The 20,627-nt window shown below is 49.2% G+C and overlaps 1 pseudogene; it reads right to left on the bottom strand.

The window, feature by feature from the left end:
- Window positions 1-4,148: 4,148 nt before the first annotated feature.
- LOC121586830 lies at window positions 4,149-14,503 on the bottom strand (annotated as a pseudogene).
- Between the last annotated feature and the right edge of the window lie 6,124 nt (window positions 14,504-20,627).

Here is a 20,627-nt window from a genome sequence, read left to right as displayed (position 1 = left end):
TTTAGCTATCTTGTAAATGGTTTATAAAGAGATCATCCTACAAAATAGTCAGAGGTTCATACATTGCCATGCAGCGCACCAGTTTAACACATTCTGTTGATGTTGACTGCATTCCGAATGGCACCCTATTTCCTAGAAAGGGAAGAGAGCCATTTGGGATGCAGATGCTGACTATACTTGAGTCCTTTTTGAAATGAAGGGTCGGTTGTAATTCCATGACATTCAAACGGTGGTCATCTACAGTTAGGTTTGTTGAAAAACCAATGATTACGATTGTTTTTACATGTTTTTCTTATTTTATTTTGCGATTTTACATGATTGGTGTAACTGGGTGATACATGAAGAGAAGGGGGATTATTAATGTTCTGGATTTAGTTCTGGGTTGATTGATTCATATGTCCTTATGGTGAGAGAAAAAACACTGCCTGACGTGTTTATAACTTTAATACGTTGCAAATAAAACTGACTATTTTGATATTTGTCCACTTATCCATTGTGTCTTATCTTTTGAGTGTCAGCAGTTTTCCAGACTAGTGACATAACACTAACGGATGTAAGTTTTATTGTTCCTGGTCATTTTCCAACAATCCTTTCCCATTTGTGCCTGTAACCTCTGTCTGCGTCACAAATGGCACCCTATTCCCTATATAGTGCACTACTTTTGATCAGAGCCCTATGGGCTATATAGGGAATAGGGTGCCATTCAGAATGCAACCCAGTCTAGGCTATCCTTCCCCACTTCCTTTCCCAGTCCACTCTTATCCTGTTGACTTCCTGCCCTATCTTGCTTCCTGTTTCACAAACAGTCTGGTCACCTTACAATCCAGATTAGAAGAGCCTAGAGATCAATTGAGGTGCCTCAGCAAGCAGATTTAGACAAAGGAGGACAGTATTTAAGACTATTGGCCGACCCGACTGTGTTGATTCCCTGAAAAGTATTTATCTGAGACCTCAAAAGGATTATGTCCATAGTCTCTCTGGGCCATTTCAAATCAAGCCAGAGGCTAATACAGTGCCTTGCAAAAGTATTCATCCCCCTTGGTGTTTTTTCCTATTTTGTTGCATTGCAACCTGTAATTTAAATGGATTTTTATTTGGATTTCATGTAATGGACATACACAAAATAGTCCAAATTGGTGAAGTGAAATGAAAAAAATTACTTGCTTCAAAGAATTCTAAAAAAATAAAAATAAACATATGTATTCACCCCCTTTGCTATTAAGCCCATAAATAAGATCTGGTGCAACCAATTACCTTCAGAAGTCACATAATTAGTTAAAGTCCAGCTTTGTGCAATCTAAGTGTCACTGATCTCAGTGTATACATGATCTGCCGTAATTTGCAAATATACATACATAGACACACACAAACACCTGTTCTGAAAGGCCCCAGAGTCTGCAACACCACTAAGCAAGGGGCACCATGAAGACCAAGGAGCGCTCCAACGAGGTCAGGGACAAAGTTGTGGAGAAGTACAGATCAGGGTTGGGTTATAAAAAAATATCAGAAACTTTGAACATCCCACGGAGCACCATTAAATCCATTATTAAAAAATTGAAAGAATATGGAACCACAAAAAACCTGCCAAGAGAGGGCCGCCCACCAAAACTCACAGACCAGGCAAGGAGGGCATTAATCAGACCAAAGATAACCCTGAAAGAGCTGCAAAGCTCCACAGCGGAGATTGGAGCATCTGTTCATAGGACCACTTTAAGCTGTACACTCCACAGAGCTGGGCTTTACGGAAGAGTGGCCACAAAAAAAGCCATTGCTTAAAGAATAGTTATGCACGCTCAAGTTCTGTTTTTCTGTCTTATTTCTTGTTTGTTTCACAATAAAAAAATATGTTGCATCTTCAAAGTGGCAGGCATGTTGTGTAAATCAAATAATATAATAATAATAATATGCCATTTAGCAGACGCTTTTATCCAAAGCGACTTACAGTCATGCGTGCATACATTTTTTGTGTATGGGTGGTCCCGGGGATCGAACCCACTACCTTGGCGTTACAAGCGCCATGCTCTACCAGCTGAGCTACAGAGGACCAAGAATGATACAAACCCCCCAAAAATCAATTTTAATTCCAGGTTGTAAGGCAACAAAATAAGAAAAATGCCAAGGAGGGTGAATACTTTCGCAAGCCACTGTATGCCCAATAGTTTAGTTAACAAAAAAAAAAAAAATCAGAAATATACTTTCTTTGTACGTTACTATACTATAGGTTGGCCAAGCTAAGACATGGACAGACCGGTAGAATTGCTGAGCGTCTGGGGCCGAAAGTGCTTCGTTAACACCGCTGAACAGAGTACCTGCCGTAATTTGCAAACCCATTCTGCATCTAGAAAACGGGAGAAAACGACAGAGGGGGTGATCCCTGTCACACACTGCGCCGACAGCAAGCGAACGAACGGCCCCGCACTGCGCCGACAGCAAGCGAACGAACGGCCCCGCACTGCGCCGACAGCAAGCGAACGAACGGCCCCGCACTGCGCCGACAGCAAGCGAACGAACGGCCCCGCACTGCGCCGACAGCAAGCGAACGAACGGCCCCGCACTGCGCCGACAGCAAGCGAACGAACGGCCCCCGCACTGCGCCGACAGCAAGCGAACGAACGGCCCCCGCACTGCGCCGACAGCAAGCGAACGAACGGCCCCCGCACTGCGCCAACAGCAAGCGAACGAACGGCCCCGCACTGCGCCGACAGCAAGCGAACGAACGGCCCCCGCACTGCGCCGACAGCAAGCGAACGAACGGCCCCCGCACTGCGCCGACAGCAAGCGAACGAACGGCCCCGCACCGCGCCGACAGCAAGCGAACGAACGGCCCCGCGCCGACAGCAAGCGAACGAACGGCCCCGCACCGCGCCAACAGCAAGCGAACGAACGGCCCCGCACTGCGCCAACAGCAAGCGAACGAACGGCCCCGCACTGCGCCGACAGCAAGCGAACGAACGGCCCCGCACTGCGCCGACAGCAAGCGAACGAACGGCCCCCGCACTGCGCCCCGACAGCAAGCGAACGAACGGCCCCCGCACTGCGCCGACAGCAAGCGAACGAACGGCCCCGCACTGCGCCGACAGCAAGCGAACGAACGGCCCCCGCACTGCGCCGACAGCAAGCGAACGAACGGCCCCGCGCCGACAGCAAGCGAACGAACGGCCCCGCGCCGACAGCAAGCGAACGAACGGCCCCAGCACCGCGCCAACAGCAAGCGAACGAACGGCCCCGCACTGCGCCAACAGCAAGCGAACGAACGGCCCCGCACTGCGCCGACAGCAAGCGAACGAACGGCCCCGCACTGCGCCGACAGCAAGCGAACGAACGGTCCCCGCACTGCGCCCCGACAGCAAGCGAACGAACGGCCCCCGCACTGCGCCGACAGCAAGCGAACGAACGGCCCCGCACTGCGCCGACAGCAAGCGAACGAACGGCCCCCGCACTGCGCCGACAGCAAGCGAACGAACGGCCCCGCACTGCGCCGACAGACAACCGGTCTGGTGAGGTTTCTGCTTTAGGCTATAAGAGCTACTGTACTTTACGGCTTGTGTAGCAGCCGGCGTGACAGGCTGATCTAATGATGTGTAGCAGCCGGCGTGACAGGCTGATCTAATGATGTGTAGCAGCCGGCGTGACAGGCTGATCTAATGATGTGTAGCAGCCGGCGTGACAGGCTGATCTAATGTTGTGTAGCAGCCGGCGTGACAGGCTGATCTAATGTTGTGTAGCAGCCGGCGTGACAGGCTGATCTAATGTTGTGTAGCAGCCAGCATGACAGCCTGATCTCACCAGCTATTTAAAGGCATCAGTCCCGAGGTGATAAATGAAGATAACATCTGCTTGTTTATAGTGGAGGTTAACTTGGAACTACACTGTATACTTTGTCTGCATCCCAAATGAATCCCTATGTAGTGCACTACTTTAGACCAGGTCCCATAGGGCTCTGGTCAAAAGTAGTGCCCTCTATAGGGAATAGGGTGCCACTTGAGACGCAAGTCTTTGACTAGGGCTGTTTCGATATTCAGTCAGTGTAAGCCTTGGCAGGCAGTTTTGTTCATTTGTATATTTTCTGACTGTGGCACACACCTCAAGACAGACAATGACAGGACAAGATTAGATGTTGAGGCAAGAAGAAGCAGCAAGTCTGTATATCGAGTCAAACATATTTATGAATCCACATTGAGCGCAGAACAGCGCTTGTTTAGTGTCTCTCTCTACATCTTTACAAGTCATTCAATGTAACATTTTCCTCTTCCTTCACACTAGAAACTACCGCTTGGTAACTTGTCAACTATCTTCACAGGCTATAAAATGCAGCATTCACAATCCAAATTACAAGGTAAATAAAATAAAAAAATAAAAATAACTCAAATATTCAGTGACAGCTACCTAGTCTAGATAAATACAACAAAATAATATTAACATCATTAAACAAATGGCATTGGAAAAGGCCTGACAATGTTCAGAAACGTCCCTTCTATCCACAGGGGGCGCTATTCTACAGTAGTCCTAATTTATTCATTCATTCATTCATTCTAGGGGCGAATGAATGAATGCCAGCAGATTAAGAAATTATTTTACTGTATTGTACTTTTCGATCTGATAATAGTTTATTTGACCTTTAGTTATCAGTGTTAAAGGTCAAATATAAGTCGCAATGTCTGCAGGACAATAGATCTGGTCTTCTTTAGCGGGTCGGTTCAACTGAGGGCACAGAGGTAAAAAAAGGACAAGTTAAAGCAGAATATTCACTGAATCACTTGATAATATTCTATACTCCACTGATAAAATATAGATGTTTCTAACATAATACATTTCCTAATAAAGTAACAGATGACCAGCAAAGACCACTCCTTTTACTCTAGACCCACTGATAACCAAGACCGACCGGAACTAAGCAGCACTTACTGTAAGATGAGATGTCGATCTCGTCGGGCAGCTCGCTGATGTTCACCTCGAATCGTTCCTGGACGTCGTTAAGGGTGCGGGCGTCCGTCTCATCAGACACAAACGTGATGGCCAGGCCTTTGGTGCCAAACCTGCCCGCCCTGGCAACCTGAGTAAGACGGCACACAAACAACTTAAGAGGGCGTTATAACTAAGTAAACCTTATGATGACCCCGGCTGCTACCGGTAAGACGGACAAACAAGAGGCCTTTGACAAAATAACCTCAGCGTCGGCGCGTTTGAGAGGATACATCTGAGGAAGGCGAGGCACAGAACTGCTCATCTGGATCACGTCACGAGTAGTTATTTGACTGAGAAAAAGGACAGTCTTCAGTAGTCTACGGGACATACTCTGTGCAGGTAAGTGTCAGAGTCTTCTGGCATGTCGTAGTTGAAGGCGATGTTGACCCTCTCGATGTCGATCCCTCTGCCAAACAGGTTGGTGGCCACCAGGATACGTCTCTGGAAGTCTTTAAACTGTTGGTAACGAGAGAGACTGGGGAAGGAGGTTGGGGAGAAAGAGAAGAGGGGGTGGGATTAGTTTAGAAAAAGATGGGTAATGACCATGTCAGATCAAACAATTATAGTATTAATGTTCTAAATAATACACACGAAACAGAACCAGAACCCCACCCCCCCCCCACCCCACACACACCGTTCCTCCTGGGGCATCCCGCGGTGGATGGCGATAGCCGGGAAGTTCTGCTCAACCAACAGCTGGGCCAGAGCCACACAGCGCTGCACTGACTTCACAAAGATCACCACCTATAATATACAATAATATCACTTCACACACTGGGCCAGAGATCACACAGCGCTGCACTGACTTCGAACCATGTGGAAACAACACACTGACTACACACACTAGATTTGACTAGTCACTGCATTTGCATTTTCCAAATTTGACTTGTCTTGTCAGCGTTTATGTTTTCCCTGAATTTCCTGCTGTTATTTACCACGGTGGAACATGAAACACAGTACCTGGTTGAACTAAGACACTGACTAAACACACTATTTGCATACAAAAACTTTCCCAGCTAGTGGTTACTTTCTTCCTCAGTTTCTCCTGCCATGTGCCTCTGTGGAACATCACGATTAAATTCCAGTACCTGGTTGAACATCATAATTAATTCCAGTACCTGGTTGAACATCATAATTAATTCCAGTACCTGATTGAACGTCATAATTAATTCCAGTACCTGGTTGAACTCCACTGTGGAACATTATAATTAATTCCAGTACCTGATTGAACATCATCATTAATTCCAGTACCTGATTGAACATCATAATTAATTCCAGTACCTGATTGAACATCATAATTAATTCCAGTACCTGATTGAACATCATAATTAATTCCAGTACTGGATTGAACATCAATTCATTCCTGTACCTGGTTGAACATCATAATTAATTCCAGTACCTGGTTGAACTCCACTGTGGAACATCATAACTAATTCCTGTACCTGGTTGAACATCATAATTCATTCCAGTATCTGATTGAACATCATAATTAATTCCAGTACTGGATTGAACATCAATTCATTCCTGTACCTGGTTGAACATCATAATTAATTCCAGTACCTGGTTGAACTCCACTGTGGAACATCATAACTAATTCCTGTACCTGGTTGAACATCATAATTCATTCCAGTACCTGATTGAACTCCACTGTGGAACATTATAATTAATTCCAGTACCTGATTGAACATCATAATTAATTCCAGTACCTGGTTGAACTCCACTGTGGAACATCATAATTCATTCCAGTACCTGATTGAACATCATAATTCATTCCAGTACCTGGTTGAACTCCAGCACGTCGAGGAGATCAAAGAGCTTCCTGTTCTTCTCGTTGTCCTTCAGTTTGACGTAGTCCTGCAGCAGCCCGTGGAGATTCAGCTTGGTCTCATCATCAACACAGATTTCCATCGACTGGGTGGAGCAAGCAGGGGGTGGGACAGGGTGAGGGGAGGGGGGTTGGAAGGTAGGGGAATGAGGAAGACGTGTGAGGAGCGTTAACGGGGGGTTGGGAAGGGGACGGTAGGAGGGAAGGTGGATGTTTTAGGAGAGTTAACGGGGGGTTGGGAAGGGGACGGTAGGAGGGAAGGTGGATGTTTTAGGAGAGTTAACGGGGGTTGGGAAGGGGACGGTAGGAGGGAAGGTGGATGTTTTAGGAGAGTTAACGGGGGGTTGGGAAGGGGACGGTAGGAGGGAAGGTGGATGTTTTAGGAGAGTTAACGGGGGTTGGGAAGGGGACGGTAGGAGGGAAGGTGGATGTTTTAGGAGAGTTAACGGGGGGTTGGGAAGGGACGGTAGGAGGAAAGGTGGATGTTTTAGGAGAGTTAACGGGGGTTGGGAAGGGAACGGTAGGAGGGAAGGTGGATGTTTTAGGAGAGTTAACGGGGGTTGGGAAGGGGACGGTAGGAGGGAAGGTGGATGTTTTAGGAGAGTTAACGGGGGTTGGGAAGGGACGGTAGGAGGGAAGGTGGATGTTTTAGGAGAGTTAACGGGGGGTTGGGAAGGGGACGGTAGGAGGGAAGGTGGATGTTTTAGGAGCGTTAACGGGGGGTTGGGAAGGGGACGGTAGGAGGGAAGGTGGATGTTTTAGGAGCGTTAACGGGGGGTTGGGAAGGGGACGGTAGGAGGGAAGGTGGATGTTTTAGGAGAGTTAACGGGGGTTGGGAAGGGACGGTAGGAGGGAAGGTGGATGTTTTAGGAGAGTTAACGGGGGGTTGGGAAGGGGACGGTAGGAGGGAAGGTGGATGTTTTAGGAGAGTTAACGGGGGGTTGGGAAGGGGACGGTAGGAGGGAAGGTGGATGTTTTAGGAGAGTTAACGGGGGGGTTGACAGGGCATTTGATTTGACGAGTTGTGAAGGGTTTTGAATGGTTGATCCAGGTTTGTGAGGGATAGAGGAGTTGCGTGTACATATAAACAGTAATAAGGTAGATTGATACTTGTTCAGGATAGGGAAAGGGAAGAATACAGGGAGTGGATGGTTCCCAGAGAGCAGTGGTTAGGGTGAGGAGGTAGTGGTGGATCAGGGAGACATGAAACAGAAGGGATGGTGAGTTAAGATGGACGCCAAAAGGTTTGAAGTTCACACAACCAGCCAGACAGACATGCACGCACGCACACACACAGGATCCCAATTCACATACTGATGCAACACAGACAGACATCGCTCACCCTCACTAGTCACTACTATCCACACAACACTTGCAAAAAGCAAAATGTCAAATGAAAAGCCGTAGTGATCAGACGAAATGGCAAGTTATTGTAAACTGTAACCACAAGCATTACATTAACGCTCTAATGTCCACTAAAACAAAAAGCCCTCATTGGCTGCTCCACTTGACGTAAGAGCGATTCATCTTCACATCACATTCATCTATCCACCACTTTGACTCTGTCTCTCTGGCATCAGCTGTGCCTAATTAAACAACGAGGGAACCATCTCTGTCAATTAGATGGGCTTCATGATCAATCAGGGACATCATTTACTGTGGGGCTGTACAACTCAATCTAATTACATCAATGACATTTAATATAAATGATCCTCAAGATTATTATTGCGGTTATCTCACATTCACTCAGTCTGTCCTCTCAATCCCAGTCACTGTCGTATGTCATTCACTCAGTCTGTCCTCTCAATCCCAGTCACTGTCGTATGTCATTCACTCAGTCTGTCCTCTCAATCCCAGTCACTGTAGTATGTCATTCACTCAGTCTGTCCTCTCAATCCCAGTCACTGTCGTATGTCATTCACTCAGTCTGTCCTCTCAATCCCAGTCACTGTCGTATGTCATTCACTCAGTCTGTCCTCTCAATCCCAGTCACTGTCGTATGTCATTCACTCAGTCTGTCCTCTCAATCCCAGTCACTGTCGTATGTCATTCACTCAGTCTGTCCTCTCAATCCCAGTCACTGTCGTATGTCATTCACTCAGTCTGTCCTCTCAATCCCAGTCACTGTCGTATGTCATTCACTCAGTCTGTCCTCTCAATCCCAGTCACTGTCGTATGTCATTCACTCAGTCTGTCCTCTCAATCCCAGTCACTGTCGTATGTCATTCACTCAGTCTGTCCTCTCAATCCCAGTCACTGTCGTATGTCATTCACTCAGTCTGTCCTCTCAATCCCAGTCACTGTCGTATGTCATTCACTCAGTCTGTCCTCTCAATCCCAGTCACTGTCGTATGTCATTCACTCAGTCTGTCCTCTCAATCCCAGTCACTGTCGTATGTCATTCACTCAGTCTGTCCTCTCAATCCCAGTCACTGTCGTATGTCATTCACTCAGTCTGTCCTCTCAATCCCAGTCACTGTCGTATGTCATTCACTCAAAGTCATGTCGGTCGGTCAGTCAGTCAGTCAGTCCGTCCACAGCCTCCTCATCCTTCAACTGTAGCCTGTGTGTTTGAAGATGCTGCTTCTGTTAACGTGTGTGTGTCTATATTTCTTTATGCGTGTCCTGGATGCTTGTGAGAGTACGAGGGTTTATGCAGTGTGTAGTTGTGTGTCTGATATCCATGATCATGTAGTTGGAATGTGTCAAATAAAAACGCTATTAGAGTCAACATGTTGACGGGCTGTACTAAGGAACTGGTGCTGCCTTTGTTACCAGGCGAAGAGTTTTAGAGAGATGGATTTTCCTTTTCAGTTTTTCTGCTCGGTCTATTTTTCATATGACTGCAATGCTCTTCTATCCCAGGCTCGCTCTCCAAGCGTTTCAGAGTTACCTCATCGATTCTAGATTCACGGCAACACGACCCAGCTCTGTGTACCGTCTGCATCTAGTCACACATCTCCCTCTACTTTCTCTCTGCATCTTCATCGCTTCCCTCCCGCGTCGATCTTCCTCATTACCATTCCTCTCTCTCTCCTTTCTTCACATCAGGGTGTTCTGCCTTGTTACTGCCTCTGTCTGTACAGTGTGTTAGACGATGGTTCATGTCTGTGATTTATTACCAAGGCATCCTGATGCTTGGGTAGCAGCTTAGGGACAGAATGGTGGCCATTTTTCTCTTGTGAGACGGGCCTCATGTTCCTACAGGGTTAATCGCCTATCTCCAGTTACCTCAATTCCATTTAATAGCAGACTGGCTGACAAAGAGGTAATGGAGCCATTTTGGCTCAGCTCAGCGGACCTAGGCAATTCCACTTTGTTGGGAAACTAATGAACTACAGTGGCCCAGAGAGACAGGCAGCTTCTACTTAACGAACTACAGTGGCCCAGAGAGACAGGCAGCTTCTACTTAACGAACTACAGTGGCCCAGAGAGACAGGCAGCTTCTACTTAATGAACTGCAGTGGCCCAGAGAGACAGGCAGCTTCTACTTAATGAACTGCAGTGGCCCAGAGAGACAGGCAGCTTCTACTTAATGAACTGCAGTGGCCCAGAGAGACAGGCAGCGTCGATTTAATGAACTACAGTGGCCCAGAGAGACAGGCAGCTTCTACTTAATGAACTACAGTGGCCCAGAGAGACAGGCAGCTTCTACTTAATGAACTGCAGTGGCCCAGAGAGACAGGCAGCTTCTACTTAATGAACTACAGTGGCCCAGAGAGACAGGCAGCTTCTACTTAACGAACTACAGTGGCCCAGAGAGACAGGCAGCTTCTACTTAATGAACTACAGTGGCCCAGAGAGACAGGCAGCTTCTACTTAACGAACTGCAGTGGCCCCGAGAGACAGGCAGCTTCTACTTAACGAACTACAGTGGCCCAGAGAGACAGGCAGCTTCTACTTAATGAACTACAGTGGCCCAGAGAGACAGGCAGCTTCTACTTAATGAACTACAATGGCCCAGAGAGACAGGCAGCTTCTACTTAATGAACTGCAGTGGCCCAGAGAGACAGGCAGCTTCTACTTAATGAACTACAGTGGCCCAGAGAGACAGGCAGCTTCTACTTAACGAACTACAGTGGCCCAGAGAGACAGGCAGCTTCTACTTAACGAACTACAGTGGCCCAGAGAGACAGGCAGCTTCTACTTAATGAACTACAGTGGCCCAGAGAGACAGGCAGCTTCTACTTAACGAACTACAGTGGCCCAGAGAGACAGGCAGCTTCTACTTAACGAACTACAGTGGCCCAGAGAGACAGGCAGCTTCTACTTAACGAACTACAGTGGCCCAGAGAGACAGGCAGCTTCTACTTAATGAACTACAGTGGCCCAGAGAGACAGGCAGCTTCTACTTAATGAACTACAGTGGCCCAGAGAGACAGGCAGCTTCTACTTAATGAACTACAGTGGCCCAGAGAGACAGGCAGCTTCTACTTAATGAACTACAGTGGCCCAGAGAGACAGGCAGCTTCTACTTAATGAACTGCAGTGGCCCAGAGAGACAGGCAGCTTCTACTTAATGAACTGCAGTGGCCCAGAGAGACAGGCAGCTTCTACTTAATGAACTGCAATGGCCCAGAGAGACAGGCAGCTTCTACTTAATGAACTGCAGTGGCCCAGAGAGACAGGCAGCTTCTACTTAATGAACTACAGTGGCCCAGAGAGACAGGCAGCGTCGACTTAATGAACTACAGTGGCCCAGAGAGACAGGCAGCTTCTACTTAATGAACTGCAGTGGCCCAGAGAGACAGGCAGCTTCTACTTAATGAACTACAGTGGCCCAGAGAGACAGGCAGCTTCTACTTAATGAACTACAGTGGCCCAGAGAGACAGGCAGCTTCTACTTAATGAACTGCAGTGGCCCAGAGAGACAGGCAGCTTCTACTTAACGAACTACAGTGGCCCAGAGAGACAGGCAGCGTCGACTTAATGAACTGCAGTGGCCCAGAGAGACAGGCAGCTTCTACTTAATGAACTACAGTGGCCCAGAGAGACAGGCAGCTTCTACTTAACGAACTACAGTGGCCCAGAGAGACAGGCAGCTTCTACTTAACGAACTACAGTGGCCCAGAGAGACAGGCAGCTTCTACTTAACGAACTACAGTGGCCCAGAGAGACAGGCAGCGTCGACTTAACGAACTACAGTGGCCCAGAGAGACAGGCAGCTTATTTTCCTCTCCCAGCTTGGCCCTTGTCAGTGTTCCTCTTCGTTTGTCTTGGCTTGTGTTATTTGTTTGACTGAGGTTCTTTGGGATACTTCTTCTTTACATTAGCTTAATTAGGCTTTTCTCCTCTGAGTTGTACCTGTCGTTTGCCAAATGAGCGGTTACAGCTCCAGGGAGAACCCTTTCTATTAACTATAGTGCAGTGAGCTGTTTCTTTTTTACAAGCAGCTTGGAGCAGAGCGTACGCACTCATGCCAGCCTGGTAAAACAGTTTCCTTAATAAATAAAAGGTGGGAGGTTGGCCGTGACAAATAGTTTTTGCTTGGCTAGATTATGAGATTGTTTAACTGCCTTTGAACGAAAGCGTCGTTAAACGAATGCTGCATAGGCTCGTCAGCATAGTGACATCAGGGAGGTCAGATTCGTAACGTACAGACTGAAAACTGGGCCTATTTCTGCCTGACAGTGTTTAACTTCGTCATGAAGTTAAGATATACTGCGTACATTTCAGTTCAACAGCACAAGCTAGTCTATAAAGGAGACTCCGTTACCACAATGCATGGCATTTTGATGAAAGGTGATCGAGTACACTACTACCGCAATGTCTTAGCGTACCGAGTTAGTGACCTAGCATAGAACTAAGGCCTTACTATGTCAGTGGGCTGACACTTCCCTTATAGTGTAGAAAGACGTCGCTGTCTCTCTCCTGTCAGACTCCGGGGGCCGTGGGGGTAACTCCTCCTCCCCCCTCTTCCCCCCGTTCCACCAGGCAGGGCAGAACAGGGGGATGGGTGGAGGTCAGAAAAAAGGAGAGGCGTGGTGGACGCAGGAGGAGGCGTAATTACATCTTGCATGAACTTTCGGCAGACGGGGCGGATCTCTTTGCTCAGGGTGGCGCTGAACATCATGACCTGTTTCTCATGGGGGGGTCAGACGGAATATCTCCTGGACATCTCTGCGCATGTCTGAGGGAGAAAGGAGGGAGGGAATGAAGATTTGTAAATGTAGTTAGATCTCCTAGACTGTAAATAGGGGTAGATGATGAATCAATAGTGAAAGAGATTGTGGTCCTCTGTAGCTCAGCTGGTAGAGCACGGCGCTTGTAACGCCAAGGTAGTGGGTTAGATCCCCGGGACCACCCATACACAAAAATGTATGCACGCATGACTGTAAGTCGCTTTGGATAAAAGCGTCTGCTAAATGGCATATTATGATTCGTTAACGGTCTGCTGTCCAATCTTCAATGATTCAGACTCACCAAGTTGTTCCAGCATCTTGTCACACCCGTCCAGGATGAAGTGTTTGATGTGTCGCAGGTTGAGGGTCTTGTTGCGGATCAGGGCCAGGAGTCGCCCCCGGCGTCCCCACCATCACATGGGGACACTCCTTCTTCAACACCTCCCCGTCCTTCTTTATAGACAGGCCACCAAAGAACACTGCCACCTGGTGAGAGAGATTGGGACAAAACCAGCGGTGAAACACTGTGCAGTTATTATCAAGACTTAAGAGGGTCAGGGAGGTAATAACATTGTGTACCTTGATAGTTGCCATGTACTTGGAGAATCTCTCATACTCCTTGCTGATCTGAAACGCCAGCTCTCGGGTGTGGCACATCACCAGCACTGACACCTAAACAAAGCGAGAAGTGGGCAGGATGGGTAGTTAATGCATTATAAAGCTTAGTACTTCACAGCTACTAATGGACCAAGACTATGACAATACTAGCTCTATAAACAGTCCAGAAGACAATGAGGCAGAGAGAGAGAGAGCGAGAGATAAGGCCGAGCGAGAGAGCGATGAGGCCGAGCGAGAGAGCGAGAGAGAGAAGAGGCCGAGCGAGAGAGAGAGAGAGAGAGAGAGGAGGCCGAGCGAGAGAGAGAGAGAAGAGGCAGAGAGAGAGAGAAGAGGCAGAGCGAGAGATGAGGCCGAGCGAGAGAGAGAGAGATGAGGCAGAGAGAGAGAGAGAGAGAGATGAGGCAGAGAGAGAGAGAGAGAGAGATGAGGCAGAGAGAGAGAGAGAGAGGCAGAGAGAGAGAGATGAGGCAGAGATGAGGCAGAGAGAGAGAGAGAGAGAGAGAGAGTGAGGCAGAGAGATGAGGCAGAGAGAGAGAGAGATGAGGCAGAGAGAGAGAGAGAGAGAGATGAGGCAGAGAGAGAGAGAGAGAGAGAGAGAGATGAGGCAGAGAGAGAGAGAGAGAGAGGAGATGAGGCAGAGAGAGAGAGAGAGAGAGAGATGAGGCAGAGAGAGAGAGAGAGAGATGAGGCAGAGAGAGAGAGAGGGAGATGAGGCAGAGAGAGAGAGGCAGAGAGAGAGAGAGAGATGAGGCAGAGAGAGAGCGAGAGATGAGGCAGAGAGAGCGAGAGCGAGAGCGAGAGAGATGAGGCAGAGCGAGAGCGAGAGAGATGAGGCAGAGCGAGAGAGAGATGAGGCAGAGCGAGAGAGAGATGAGGCAGAGCGAGAGAGAGATGAGGCAGAGCGAGAGAGAGATGTGGGTGACCTTCAAAGACTAGCTAGCTACTGTACCAATCCGACCTGATTGTTGTACATAGGCTTTTGAAATGTGTATTTGCTGTGATATACTTTATGCATGATACGTGACCTTCAAAGACTAGCTAGCCTCAATATCAATATGACCTCCAGCCTGCGTCACATAGACTTACATGGGTCTTACCATACAATGTTGTACAAAGTCTGTTGGTATGCATTTGGATGTGATGTTATGTACGGTGGGTGTGAGTGACCTTCAATGTCATGTGACCTTCAAAAACTAAACCTGACCTCCAACGTGTGTTACAGGTTGAACAGCATGATGACCAGGGCCGAGAGAGAGAGAGAGAGAGAGAGAGAGAGAGAGAGAGAGATGAGGCAGAGAGAGAGAGAGAGAGAGAGAGAGATGAGGCAGAGAGAGAGAGAGAGAGAGAGATGAGGCAGAGAGAGAGAGAGAGAGAGAGAGAGATGAGGCAGAGAGAGAGAGAGAGAGAGAGATGAGGCAGAGAGAGAGAGAGGGAGATGAGGCAGAGAGAGAGAGAGAGAGAGAGAGAGAGAGAGATGAGGCAGAGAGAGAGAGAGAGATGAGGCAGAGAGAGAGCGAGAGATGAGGCAGAGAGAGCGAGAGCGAGAGCGAGAGAGATGAGGCAGAGCGAGAGCGAGAGAGATGAGGCAGAGCGAGAGAGAGATGAGGCAGAGCGAGAGAGAGATGAGGCAGAGCGAGAGAGAGATGAGGCAGAGCGAGAGAGAGATGAGGCAGAGCGAGAGAGAGATGAGGCAGAGCGATGAGGCAGAGAGAGTGAGACAGAGCGATGAGGCAGAGAGAGTGAGACAGAGCGATGAGGCAGAGAGAGTGAGACAGAGAGAGAGAAGAGGCAGAGCGAGCGAGAGAGAGAGAGAGAGAAGAGGCAGAGCGAGCGAGAGAGATGAGGCAGAGCGAGAGAGAGCGATGAGGCAGAGAGAGAGAGAGAGATGAGAGCGAGAGATGAGAGAGAGCGAGAGACAGATGAGGCAGAGCGAGAGAGAGCGATGAGGCAGAGAGAGAGAGCGAGAGAGAGATGAGGCAGAGCGAGAGAGAGCGATGAGGCAGAGAGAGTGAGACAGAGAGAGATGAGGCAGAGAGAGAGAGAGAGATGAGGCAGAGAGAGAGCGAGAGATGAGGCAGAGAGAGCGAGAGCGAGAGAGATGAGGCAGAGCGAGCGAGAGAGATGAGGCAGAGCGAGCGAGAGAGATGAGGCAGAGCGAGCGAGAGAGAGATGAGGCAGAGCGAGCGAGAGAGAGATGAGGCAGAGCGAGCGAGAGAGAGATGAGGCAGAGCGAGCGAGAGATGAGGCAGAGCGAGAGAGAGAGAAGAGGCAGAGCGAGAGAGAGAGATGAGGCAGAGCGAGAGAGAGAGATGAGGCAGAGCGAGAGAGAGAGATGAGGCAGAGCGAGAGAGAGAGATGAGGCAGAGCGAGAGAGAGAGATGAGGCAGAGCGAGAGAGAGAGATGAGGCAGAGCAAGAGAGAGAGATGAGGCAGAGCGAGAGAGAGATGAGGCAGAGAGCGAGAGAGAAGAGGCAGAGCGAGAGAGAAGAGGCAGAGCGAGAGAGAAGAGGCAGAGCGAGAGAAATGAGGCAGAGCGAGAGAGATGAGGCAGAGCGAGAGAGATGAGGCAGAGCGAGAGAGATGAGGCAGAGCGAGAGAGAGATGAGGCAGAGCGAGAGAGAGATGAGGCAGAGCGAGAGAGAGATGAGGCAGAGCGAGAGAGAGATGAGGCAGAGCGAGAGAGATGAGGCAGAGCGAGAGAGAGATGAGGCAGAGCGAGAGAGAGATGAGGCAGAGCGAGAGAGAGATGAGGCAGAGCGATGAGGCAGAGAGAGTGAGACAGAGAGAGAGAAGAGGCAGAGCGAGCGAGAGAGATGAGAGCGAGAGATGAGAGAGAGCGAGAGACAGATGAGGCAGAGCGAGAGAGAGCGATGAGGCAGAGAGAGAGAGAGCGAGAGAGAGATGAGAGCGAGAGATGAGAGAGAGCGAGAGACAGATGAGGCAGAGCGAGAGAGAGCGATGAGGCAGAGCGAGAGAGAGCGATGAGGCAGAGCGAGCGAGAGAGAGATGAGGCAGAGCGAGCGAGAGAGAGAAGAGGCAGAGCGAGAGAGAGAGAGAGAAGAGGCAGAGCGAGAGAGAGAGATGAGGCAGAGCGAGAGAGAGAGATGAGGCAGAGCGAGAGAGAGAGATGAGGCAGAGCGAGAGAGAGAGATGAGGCAGAGCGAGAGAGAGAGATGAGGCAGAGCGAGAGAGCGATGAGGCAGAGAGAGAGAGCGATGAGGCAGAGAGAGAGAGCGATGAGGCAGAGCGAGAGAGCGATGAGGCAGAGCGAGCGAGAGAGATGAGGCAGAGCGAGCGAGAGAGATGAGGCAGAGCGCGCGAGAGAGATGAGGCAGAGCGCGCGAGAGAGAGATGAGGCAGAGCGCGCGAGAGAGAGATGAGGCAGAGCGCGCGAGAGAGAGAGATGAGGCAGAGCGCGCAGAGAGAGAGAGAGAGAGAGAGAGAGAGAGAGAGAGAGAGAGAGAGAGAGAGAGAGAGAGAAAGATGAGGCAGAGAGAGAGAAAGATGAGGCAGAGAGAGAGAGAGAGAGAGAGAGATGAGGCAATAGAGAGAGAGAGAGATGAGGCAATAGAGAGAGAGATGAGGCAGAGCGAGAGAGAGATGAGGCAGAGCGAGAGAGAGATGAGGCAGAGCGAGAGAGAGATGAGGCAGAGCGAGAGAGAGATGAGGCAGAGCGAGAGAGAGAGATGAGGCAGAGCGAGAGAGCGATGAGGCAGAGCGAGAGAGCGATGAGGCAGAGCGAGAGAGCGATGAGGCAGAGCGAGAGAGCGATGAGGCAGAGCGAGAGAGAGATGAGGCAGAGCGAGAGAGAGATGAGGCAGACAGAGTGAGACAGAGAGAGAGATGAGGCAGAGCGAGCGAGAGAGATGAGGCAGAGAGAGTGACAGAGATGAGGCAGAGAGAGAGATGAGGCAGAGAGCGAGAGAGAAGAGGCAGAGCGAGAGAGATGAGGCAGAGCGAGAGAGAGAGATGAGGCAGAGCGAGAGAGAGAGATGAGGCAGAGCGAGAGAGAGAGATGAGGCAGAGCGAGAGAGAGAGATGAGGCAGAGCGAGAGAGAGAGAGATGAGGCAGAGCGAGAGAGAGAGAGATGAGGCAGAGCGAGAGAGAGAGAGATGAGGCAGAGCGAGAGAGAGAGAATGAGGCAGAGCGAGAGAGAGAGAGATGAGGCAGAGCGAGAGAGAGAGAGATGAGGCAGAGCGAGAGAGAGAGAGATGAGGCAGAGCGAGAGAGAGAGAGATGAGGCAGAGCGAGAGAGAGATGAGGCAGAGCGAGAGAGAGATGAGGCAGAGCGAGAGAGAGATGAGGCAGAGCGAGAGAGAGATGAGGCAGAGCGAGAGAGAGATGAGGCAGAGCGAGAGAGAGATGAGGCAGAGCGAGAGAGAGAGATGAGGCAGAGCGAGAGAGAGAGATGAGGCAGAGCGAGAGAGAGAGATGAGGCAGAGCGAGAGAGAGAGATGAGGCAGAGCGAGAGAGAGAGATGAGGCAGAGCGAGAGAGAGAGATGAGGCAGAGCGAGAGAGAGAGCGATGAGGCAGAGCGAGAGAGCGATGAGGCAGAGCGAGAGAGAGCGATGAGGCAGAGCGAGAGCGATGAGGCAGAGCGAGAGAGATGAGGCAGAGCGATGAGAGATGAGGCAGAGCGATGAGAGAGAGCGATGAGAGAGAGCGATGAGAGAGAGCGATGAGGCAGAGAGAGAGAGAGATGAGGCAGAGCGAGAGAAGAGGCAGAGCGAGCGAGAGAGATGAGGCAGAGCGAGAGAAAGAGATGAGGCAGAGAGAGAGCAATAGAGGTGAGGCAGAGCGAGAAAGAGATGAGGCAGAGCGAGAGATGAGGCAGAGCGAGAGAGAGAGAGCGATGAGGCTGAGAGAGAGAGCGATGAGGCAGAGAGAGAGAGCGATGAGGCAGAGAGAGAGAGCGATGAGGCAGAGAGAGAGAGCGATGAGGCAGAGAGAGAGAGAGCGATGAGGCAGAGAGAGAGAGTGATGAGGCAGAGAGAGAGAGCGATGAGGCAGAGAGAGAGAGCGATGAGGCAGAGCGAGAGAGAGAGAGATGAGGCAGAGCGAGAGAGAGAGATGAGGCAGAGCGAGAGAGAGAGATGAGGCAGAGCGAGAGAGAGAGATGAGGCAGAGCGAGCGAGAAAGATGAGGCAGAGCGAGCGAGAGAGATGAGGCAGAGCGCGAGAGAGAGAGATGAGGCAGAGCGAGATGAGGCAGAGTGAGAGATCGGATTCAAGTCCGGGCTCTGGCTGGGCCACTCAATGACATTCAGAGACTTGTCCCAAAGCCACTCCTGCGTTGTCTTGGCTGTGTGCTTAGGGTCGTTGTCCTGTTGGAAGGTGAACCGTCGCCCCAGTCCTGAGCGCTCTGGAGCAGGTTTTCATTAAGGATCTCTCTGTACTTTGCTCCGTTCATCTTTTCCTCGATCCTGACTAGTCTCGCAGTCCCTGGGTTTCATCAGACCAGAGAATCTTGTTTATCATGGTCTGAGAGTCCTTTAGGTGCCTTTTGGCAAACTCCAAGCGGGCTGTCATGTGCCTTTTACTGAGGAGTGGCTTCCGTCTGGCCACTCTACCATAAAGGCCTGATTGGTGGAGTGCTGCAGAGATGGTTGTCCTTCTGGAAGGTTCTCCCATCTCCACAGAGGAACTCTGGAGCTCTGTCAGAGTGACCATTGGGTTATTGGTCACCTCCCTGACCAAGGCCCTTCTCCCCCGATTGCTCAGTTTGGCCGGGCGGCCAGCTCTAGGAAGAGTCTTGGTGGTTCCAAACTTCTTCCATTTAAGAATTATGGAAGCACCTGTGTTCTTAGGAACCTTCAACGCTACAGACATTTTTTCGTACCCTTCCCCAGATCTGTGCCTCGACACAATCCTGGAGCTCTACGGACAATTCCTTCGACCTCATGGCGTGGTTTTTGCTCTGACATGCACTGTCAACTGTGGGACCTTATATAGACAGGTGTGTGCCTTTCCAAATCATGTCCAATCAATTGAATTTACCACAGGTGGACTCCAATAAAGTTGTAGAAACATCTCAAGGATGATCAATGGAAACAGGATGCACTGTAGCTCAATTTCGAGTCTCATAGCAAAGGGTCTGAATAATTATGTAAATTGTCATTATAGGGTATTGTGTGATGAGATATATTTATTTTTGAATCCATTTTAGAATAAGGCTGTAACGTAACAAAATTTGGAAAACGGGAAGGGGTCTGAATACTTTCCGAATGCACTTTATGTGGACATGAAATGCCCCCATCATAGTGCATGAAGCACTATATATGTATATACTGTATTGTAGTCATGGCTCATCCTATATAACTAATGTTGTACACACCATTATGTATATATATGTATATACATTATATATCTATATTCCGGACTCGTTCTGATATTTCTTAGGATTATATGTGTATTTTTTAAATGTATTGCTAGGTATTTTTACTGCACTGTTGGAGCTAGAAACACAAGCATTTCGCTGCACCTGCAAATCTGTGTACGCGACCATAAAACATTTTTACATTTTAGTCATTTTAGCAGACGCTCTTATCCAGAGCGACTTACAGTTAGTGAGTGGATACATTTTTTCATATTGGTCCCCCGTGGGAATCGAACCGTGGCGTTGCAAGCACCATGCTCTACCAACTGAGCTACACGGGACGTTCATTTGTTGCTAAACTGTGTGGTGATGATGGTGATAATGATGAGAGGGTTAGGAAAACAAGTTTCATTTCATGTTAGCTTCATTTCCATTCATGACAAGTTGTGGAAGGAAACAAGTAAATGTACTCGTAACTAACGCTATTAATTAGGGCTGTTAGATTATCACGTGTGTCAACATTAGTAGCTAGCTGGCTCGCAAACACGACCCGTGAGTTGGCTGGTCTAGCTAGCTAGCTTCTTTAGCTTGACAAGCTTTCTAGCTAGCTACTCTACACGATGTGCAACATGGAAAATGAACACACAATAAATATTTCAGATATATGTTTTGATTTCCTAGTGAGCATGTTTACCTTATTCGTGGTGAAGTGAAATGTAGCTACAGCGTTTGCAAATGAGAGCTAGCGTTTTTAAATACGTAATCAACGTGCGACTGTGT

Source organism: Coregonus clupeaformis, chromosome 17, assembly GCF_020615455.1.
Source record: "Coregonus clupeaformis isolate EN_2021a chromosome 17, ASM2061545v1, whole genome shotgun sequence".
NCBI lineage: Eukaryota > Metazoa > Chordata > Actinopteri > Salmoniformes > Salmonidae > Coregonus > Coregonus clupeaformis.
Note: the sequence above shows the minus strand (reverse complement) of the source record. Positions and strands in the feature narration are given on the sequence as shown.